Below are 8,316 nucleotides of genomic sequence, written 5' to 3'. Positions count from 1 at the left end.
GAACACAGGCACTGGACAGAGGAAGATTGGAAAAAAGTGTTATGGACAGACAAATCTAAGTTTGAGGTGTTTTCGTATCACAAAGAGGAACATTCGTGAGACGCAGAAAAATGTAAAGATGCTGGAGGAATGCTTGATGCCATCTGTCAAGCATGGTGGAGGCAATGTGATGGTCTGTGGGTGCTTTGGTGGTGGTAAAGTGGGAGATTTGTACAGGGTAAAAGGGTTCTTGAAGAAGGAAGGCTATAACTCCATTTTGCAACGCCATGCCATACCCTGTGGACTGCGCTTAATTGGATTTAATTTCCTCCTACAGAAGGACAATGACCCAAAGCACAGCTCCAAAGTATGCAATAACTATTTAGAGAAGAAGCAGTCAGCTGGTGTTCTGTCTGTAATGACGTGGCCAGCACAGTCATCGGATGTCAACCCTATTGAGCTGTTGTGGGAGCAGCTTGACCGTACGGTACGTAAGAAGTGCTCATCAAGCCAATCCAACTTGTGGGTGGTGCTTCAGGAAGCATGGGGTGAAATCTCTTCAGAGTACCTCAACAAATTGACAACTAGAACGCCAAAGGTCTGCAAGGCTGTAATTGCTGCAAATGGAGGATTCTTTGACGAAAGCAAAGTTTGAAGGACACGATTATTATTTCAATTAAAAATCATTATTTATAACCTTGTCAACGTCTTGACTATATTCCCTATTCATTTTGAAACTCACTTCATCTAGATTTTCATGGGAAACAAGGACATTTCTAAGTGACCCCAAACTTTTGAACGGTAGTGTATATGTGACCAGGGACGGTGAGGGACAGGAAGTGGTTGAAGGAGGCTAGCCGGAGCTTGCCGAGGAGTCTTATTCTGGGCACACACGATGCAGGCGGCAACGATAGCGGAAACGTCAGGAACCAAGGTGGGCCACCAACAACATTGTTGTACAAAGGCCATGGTCTGATGGGAGCCAGGATGGCAGGCCAGTCGAGAGAAATAAGCCCATTCCAGAAATGGGGAACGATCAGAGTCCGGGACATACTTCCGGTTAGCCGGGCCCCATCGGCTGGAAAACGCTGCGCCTCACAGACCTGGTTCTCTATACCCCAGATGAGTGCAGCTGCGAGACAAGCGGTAGGGAGGATTGTCTTGTCCGATGGTGTAGTAGCGGGGCTATAGAGGCATGACAGCAGATCCGGCTTCACATTCTTGGTTCCCGGGCGGTAGGAGATGGTGAAGTTGAATCGGGTGAATAGCAGGGCCCATCGAGCTTGCCTGGAGTTGAGGCACTTGGTGGTGCGAAGATATTCCAGGTTCTTGTGATATGTCCATACTATGAATGGGTTTTCCACCCACTCTAACCAGTGCCTCCACTCCTCCAACGCCATCTTCACAGTGAGTAGTTCTTGGTTACCCATGTCGTAACTCCTTTCCGTTGTGTTGAGACGATGGGAGAGGAAAGCGCAGGAATGCAGCTTTTGGTCTTGGGCCAAACACTGGGATAGGACAGACCCCACTCCAACAACTGAGGCTTCGACCTCCACCACGAACTGCCAGGACGGATCCAGATGGATTAGGATGGGGCGGTAGTGAATTGGTACTTGAGGTCCAAGAACGCCCGGTATGCAGCTGGAGACCACGTAAACGGGACCTTTGGAGAGGTGAGTGCTGAAAGGGGGAAGCCAGGGTACTGTAACTCAGATGAACCGGCGGTAGAAATTGGCAAACCCCAGGAAGCGTTGCAACTGCATTCTGGGGGTTGGTTGCGGCCAATCCACAACCGCTCTCACCTTTCCAGGATCCATCTGTATGTTGCCTGCAGTTATGATGTATCCAAGGAAGGAGATGGTGGAGCGATGGAATTTGCATTTCTCCACTTTGACGAACAGCTGCTTCTCCAGAAGACGCTGGAGGACTTGTCGGACATGGAGGACAAAATGAGGATGTCATCGAGGTAGACGAACACGAACCTGTTCAACATGTCACAGAGAACATAGTTAACCAGGGCCTGGAACACAGCAGGAATGTTGGTCAGTCCAAATGGCATCACCAGGTACTCGTAGTGCCCGCTAGCTGTCCCCTTCCCATATCCGTACCAGATGATAGGCGTTCTGGAGGTCCAACTTGGAGAAGATGGTAGCCCCATGGAGAGGCTCGAAAGCCAAGGTGATAAGTGGAAGCAGGTAACGGTTTTTAACTGTGATGTCATTCAGGCCCCGGTAGATGATACACAGGCGAAGGGCTTTGTCCTTCTCCACAAAGAAGAACCCTGCACCGGTTGAAGAGGCTGAAGGATGGATACCCCTGTACCCGGGAGAAGGTCGATGGCACAGTCATAGGGCTAATGTGCAGGAAGCGAGGTGGCACGGCCTTGCTGAAAACCTCCTGGAGGTCCTGGTACTTCCGCGAGAACGAAGGAGAAGTCCGGGGCTTTTCCCAAGCCCACAGGAAGACGTCCCAGGGCAGGCTGCGCTGACTTCAGGTAATGAGCATGGCAGAATGGGCTCCAACCCTTGATCGAAAGCACAGTCCAGTCAACAAGGGGATTGTGTCTCTTGAGCCATGAAAACCCCAACACCACTGGTACCTGAGGGGATTCGATAAGTAGAAACTGTATCGACTCGCTGTGGTTGCCTGACACTCACAGGTTGATAGGAACTGTGTTTTGGGTGACCCTGCCAAACTTCTACCCATCCAGCGCTCTGATGTCCATGGGAATGGAGAGGGGTTGAGTGGGGATTCCAAGCTCAGGCACTAGGGTAGCGTCCACAAAACTCTTAGCGGCCCCAGAGTCAATGAATACCCGGAGAAATTTGGACCGGTCACCCCACAGCAGGATGGCATGGAGAGGGATACGAGTAAGGGGAGACTGGACATTCTCCGTAATGCCCATCAGCGTACTCACACCTCCTGATGAGCCGGGTCTTTTTACAGGACAGGTAGAAATGTGATGTCCTGTCGTCCTACAATACAGACAGCTGTTAGTGTTCAGTCTGTGTAACCGTTTGGCAGAAGATAATCTAGCTCTGCGAAGTTGCATAGGCTCCGGAGGAGGCGAGTCGGCAGACCTAGGTGATTCCCGGAGGATCTCGGGTAACCTCGGATTCTCTCGGCAATGTAGGCGCCAAAGACTTCCGGGATTCCTCGGATATGAGATGGGATCCATGGATGAGCGAGGGGGAGTGGGAACAGACCTCCTCTCCCTCCCATCGATCAGGATGGTCAAGGCGATGAGAGAGTCGATATTGATGGGCAGCTCCCGGGCTGCGAGCTCATCTTTCTCCTCCTCCGATAACCTGTGAAGGAATGCGTTGAACAGGGCTTCCAGGTTCCAGGCACTCTCGGTGGGCAATGTGCAGAAATCGACCGCATAGTCTGCCACACTATGGGAGTCTTGGCGTAGCCAGAGTAGCTTCCGAGCAGCCTCTCTCCCTGACAATGGAGAATCAAACACTTTCTTCACCTCCACAATAAACTCCTCTGGACTGAAACACACAGTGGCTTGTTGCTCCCACACAGCAGTAGCCGAGGCGAGAGCTCTCCCGGACATCAGTGTTATAAGGTACGCTATCTTCGAGCAGTCCTAGGGAAAAGAAGAGGGCTGTAGCTCAAAGATTAGTGAGCACTGAGAGAGAAACAACCGACAGGTCCCTGAATCTCCAGCGAAGCGTTCCGGAGGAGGTAAGCGGAGTTCTCGGGAAGTCGGGGTGGGCTGGGGGGATGCGCTGCTGACAGCAGGGTTACTGAGAGGCTGGGAGGTTACAGTAGTGGCTGGCTGTCTAACAGACAATCTGTGGACTTGCTCCAGCAATGTATGGAATGCACAATCGTGGCGTTCCTCCAAGGTATGGAATCCTTCCATGAGACCTTAAAGTAACCCCACGTGTCTCCCAATGGTGGCTCCTTGGGAGGAGACGGTGTTGCAGAGCTGGTCCGAGTCTGCTGGGTCAGTCATCAAATCAAATCAAATTGTATTAGTCACATGCGCCGAATACAACAGCTGTAGACCTTACAGTGAAATGCTTACTTACGAGCCCCTAACCAACAATGCAGTTTAAACCTTTTGGGGGGATAAGAATAAGAAATAAAAGTAACAAGTAATTAAAGAGCAGCAGTAAACTAACAATAGCGAGACTATATACAGGGGGGTACCGGTACAGAGTCAATGTGAAGGGGGCACCGGTTAGTTGAGGTAATATGTACTTGTAGGTAGAGATATTAAAGTTACTATGCATAGATGATAACAACAGAGAGTAGCAGCAGTGTAAAAGCGGGAGAGAGTCGGGGTCAATGCAAATAGTCTGCATAGCCATTTGATTAGATGTTCAAGAGTCTTATGGCTTGGGGGTAGAAGCTGTTTAGAATCCTCTTGGACCTAGACTTGGCGCTCCGGTACCGCTTGCCATGCGGTAGCAGAGAGAACAGTCTATGACTAGGGTGGCAGGAGTCTTTCACAATTCCTCTGACACCACCTGGTATAGAGGTTGTGGACGGCGGGAAGCTTGGCCCAGTGATGTACTGGGCCGTTCGCACTACCCTCTGTAGTGCCTTGTGGTCTGAGGCCAAGCAGTTGCCACACTAGGCAGTGCTCTCGATGGTGCAGCTGTAGAACCTTTTGAGGATCTGAGGACCCATGCCAAACCTTTTCAGTCTCCTGACGGGGAATAGGTTTCGTCGTGTCCTCTTTTCACGACTGTCTTGGTGTGCTTGGACCATGTTAGTTTGTTGGTGATGTAGACACCAACAAACTTGAAGCTCTCAACCTGCTCCACTGCAGCCCCATCGATGAGAATGGGGGCGGGCTCTGTTATTTTTTTTCTGTAGTCCACAATCATCACCGTTGTCTTGATCACGCTGAGGGAGAGGTTGTTGTCCTGGCAGCACACGTCCTCCCTATAGGCTGTCTTGTCGTTGTCGGTGATCACTGTTGTGTCATCAGCAAATTTAATGATGGTGTTGGAGTCGTGCCTGGCCGTGCAGTCATAAGTGAACAGGGAGGGGAGGGGACTGAGCACGCACCCCTGAGGGGCCCCTGTGCTGAGGATCAGCGTGGCGGATGTGTTGTTACCTATCCTTACCACCTGGGGGTGGCCCGTCAGGAAGTCCAGGATCCAGTTGCAGAGGGAGGTGTTTAGTCCCAGGGTCCTTAGCTTATTAATGAGCTTTGACCGGACTATGGTGTTGAACGCTGAGCTGTAGTCAATGAATAGCATTCTCACATAGGTGTTCCTTTTGTCCAGGTGGGAAAGGGCAGTGTGGAGTGCAATAGAGATTGCATCATCTTTGGATCTGTTGGGGCAGTATGCAAATTGGAGTGGGTCTAAGGTTTCTGGGATAATGGTGTTGATGTGAGCCATGACCAGACTTTTTTTTTAAGCATGTCCCAGTTTAGGTCACCTAATAGCACAAGCTTTGAAGATAGATGGGAGGCAATCAATTCACATATGGTGTCTAGGGCACAGCTGGTGGCAGAAGGTGGTCTAAAGCAAGCGGCAGCGGTGAGAGACTTGTTTCTGGAATGGTGGATTTTTAAAATTAGAAGCTCAAATTGTTTAGGCACAGACCTGGATAGAAAGACAGAACTCTGCAGGCTATCTCTGCAGTAGATTGCAACTCTGCCCCCTTTGGCAGTTCTATCTTGTCAGAAAATGTTATAGTTAGGGATGGAGATTTCAGGGTTTTTGGTGGTCTTCCTAAACCAGGATTCAGACACGGCTTGGACATCCGGGTTAGTAGAGTGTGCTAAAGCAGTGAATAAAACAAACTTAGGGAGAAGGCTTCTAATGTTAACATGCATGAAACCAAGGCTTTTACGGTTACAGAAGTCAACAAATGAGAGTGCCTGGGGAATGGGAGTGGAGCTAGGCACTGCAGGGCCTGGATTAACCTTTACATCACCAGAGGACCAGAGGAGGGATGGGATAAGGGTACGGCTAAAGGCTATAAGAACTGGTCGTCTAGTACGTTCAGAACAGAGAGTAAAAGGAGCAGGTTATTGGGCACGGTTGAATAGATGTGTGATCAGGGGTATGTTCATTCTGCCAATTCTGTCGAAAAATGTTTCTTAAATAGAAGCAAAAGAAACGGGGATAAAAATACCTGAATTTGTCCAATAGAAACTCTCAGGGGTTCCTGTTTCCTACTAACAATGCCTGCAGTATCATGGTCAGCCTTGAACATCCATGGCTTCAGTGAGAGGGGGCAGTCGTTCTCCCCTGAGGCTAACATACTGACTTTCTCTGTAGTCATGGTTACTCACCACACTCTTGCCCACTAATATCTGGTTTATTGTAAACTGGACTCACCTTGAACTGTCCCTCTTTACAACAAAAAAACATGGTAATAAGACTGTCACCTGATCTTTACTATCAGAGGCTTCACATCCACATCCTGGTTCAACCCTAGCCTCAACCACAACCTTTACACTAATCCTAGCTTCATATCCAGATCACGGTTCAACCGTAGCCTCAACCCTAACCTTGGTTCATCCTACTTTTCTCTTTAGACCTGTAAGGTGCTGGAGCTCGCCTCTGCCTGGCTCTCCTTCTCTTTTTTTTCTTTTTTTAACCTTAATTTAACTAGGCAAGTCAGTTTAAGAACAAATTCTTATTTTACAATGAGGCCTACCCCGGCCAAACCGTCACCCAACCCGGACAATGCTGGGCCAATTGTGCTCCACCGTATGGTCCGTCTCAATTTAACCACTGGAAAGGGCATACGTTTTCAGTGATAGACAACCTCTGTCATAGAGACATGTAATAAATCACCTATGTGTTCCCTGGCAAAGACAACCCAACCCTGGCAAGACATGAAATACAGCTAATGTAGCATGGAACACTAGCACCTGTTCTCCCACAAGGAGGAGGTCCTGGGAGGAGGTGTTAGAGGAGGTAGAAGGAAGAAAGAGTAGAGAAGTTGGAGGAATCTAAACTTTAAGGTGTGGAATTCAAGGTCAGTTTGTGTTCAATCCCATTTTTCTTTGAAGAATCACACACTGTTTCTTGTAATAAAATCTAAATATGCATAATTTCATATAATATGTGATTGTCATCAGTGATTTTTCTTGCTGAGATAAGGGAATATTTTTGCTTTGCATATACTCTTTGATCTACAGTAGATTGTCTCGCAAAAGGAACAATAGAAACCTGCATAGTGCATGCATAGGCTTGCAATAATCCCCGCATACTGATTGCTTTTACATTAAAAAAATTACATAAAGAAGACTAGCCAAATGCACCAATTGTTGAGTATTACTGTATTCTTAGACAGCTCTGCACTAAATGTTATCTAACAAGTTATGCTTATCTTGTCGTACAGGGCAGCCCAAGGTACCTTAAACTCCATCGGCTGTTACTGTGCCTTTCATCGACTACATTCAGAGGTGTTGCATTTACTATTATATAATGTGATCACATTTCAGATAAAAGTCAAAATGTCATCAGCTCCAGGATCTGTGAAATCAAGTTTAATTCACAGAGTGTTATGCTGCTCTGAAAAAAAGAACTGTGTTATCTCCTAACTTTATATGACAAGCTATTTATCATATTCCACCGTGGAATATATTATTAGTTCAGGATGGAGGGAATAGGTGGGAGGAATATAGCTACTAAATGGGATCAATATCCCTCAAATGTTTCCCTCTTAGGAGTGTAGGAAAAGGGCACAGTCTAAAAATCAATAACATTTTATGGTTCAAGATAGGAATTTGGGGAATACATTTTTGGTATTAAAAATATATTTGCAAAGAAGCAGAGAGGTTGTTACTGTATACTTTTCATTCTCCATTTTGCCGATCTCAGAGAGATTATGGGAATCACAGTATTAGCATGCATTGAAAGATACTGTACTTTCTGTTCACTCTTGATATAGCCCAATGCATTAAAAAGGGATTACCGAAATTGAAGGATTAACAAAATTGAAGAGATATCATCATCCCTGATAGTTGAAATACACACAAAAAAAGTAAAGTTTCAATGACGAAGACAAAGTCATATAAAAATGCATATAAAATACACATGGACCTGAGATACATCATAAAATACACTAAAATACACAAACACACAAAGAAATATGCTTAAACGCAATGCATAATACAACATTTGATTGATAGTTTGAGGCATCCTTGTTTAGTAATTAAACAGTGACAATCAGCATGCTCTGTTTTCATTGTTAATAATGAAACTCAACAGAGTAACACTGTCATATAAGGGGGCCTAAGTGGGCCATCAAGTCATATGGTTATACAGCCAGGGATTATACAGTAGATTTGTATTTGTGATTACATTGGTTTTTAAACAAACTATATCCATAGCAGGGGTGTCATGC

Source organism: Salmo trutta, chromosome 17 (assembly GCF_901001165.1).
Source record: "Salmo trutta chromosome 17, fSalTru1.1, whole genome shotgun sequence".
Taxonomy (NCBI): Eukaryota; Metazoa; Chordata; class Actinopteri; order Salmoniformes; family Salmonidae; genus Salmo; species Salmo trutta.
This window is presented reverse-complemented; position numbering follows the sequence as displayed.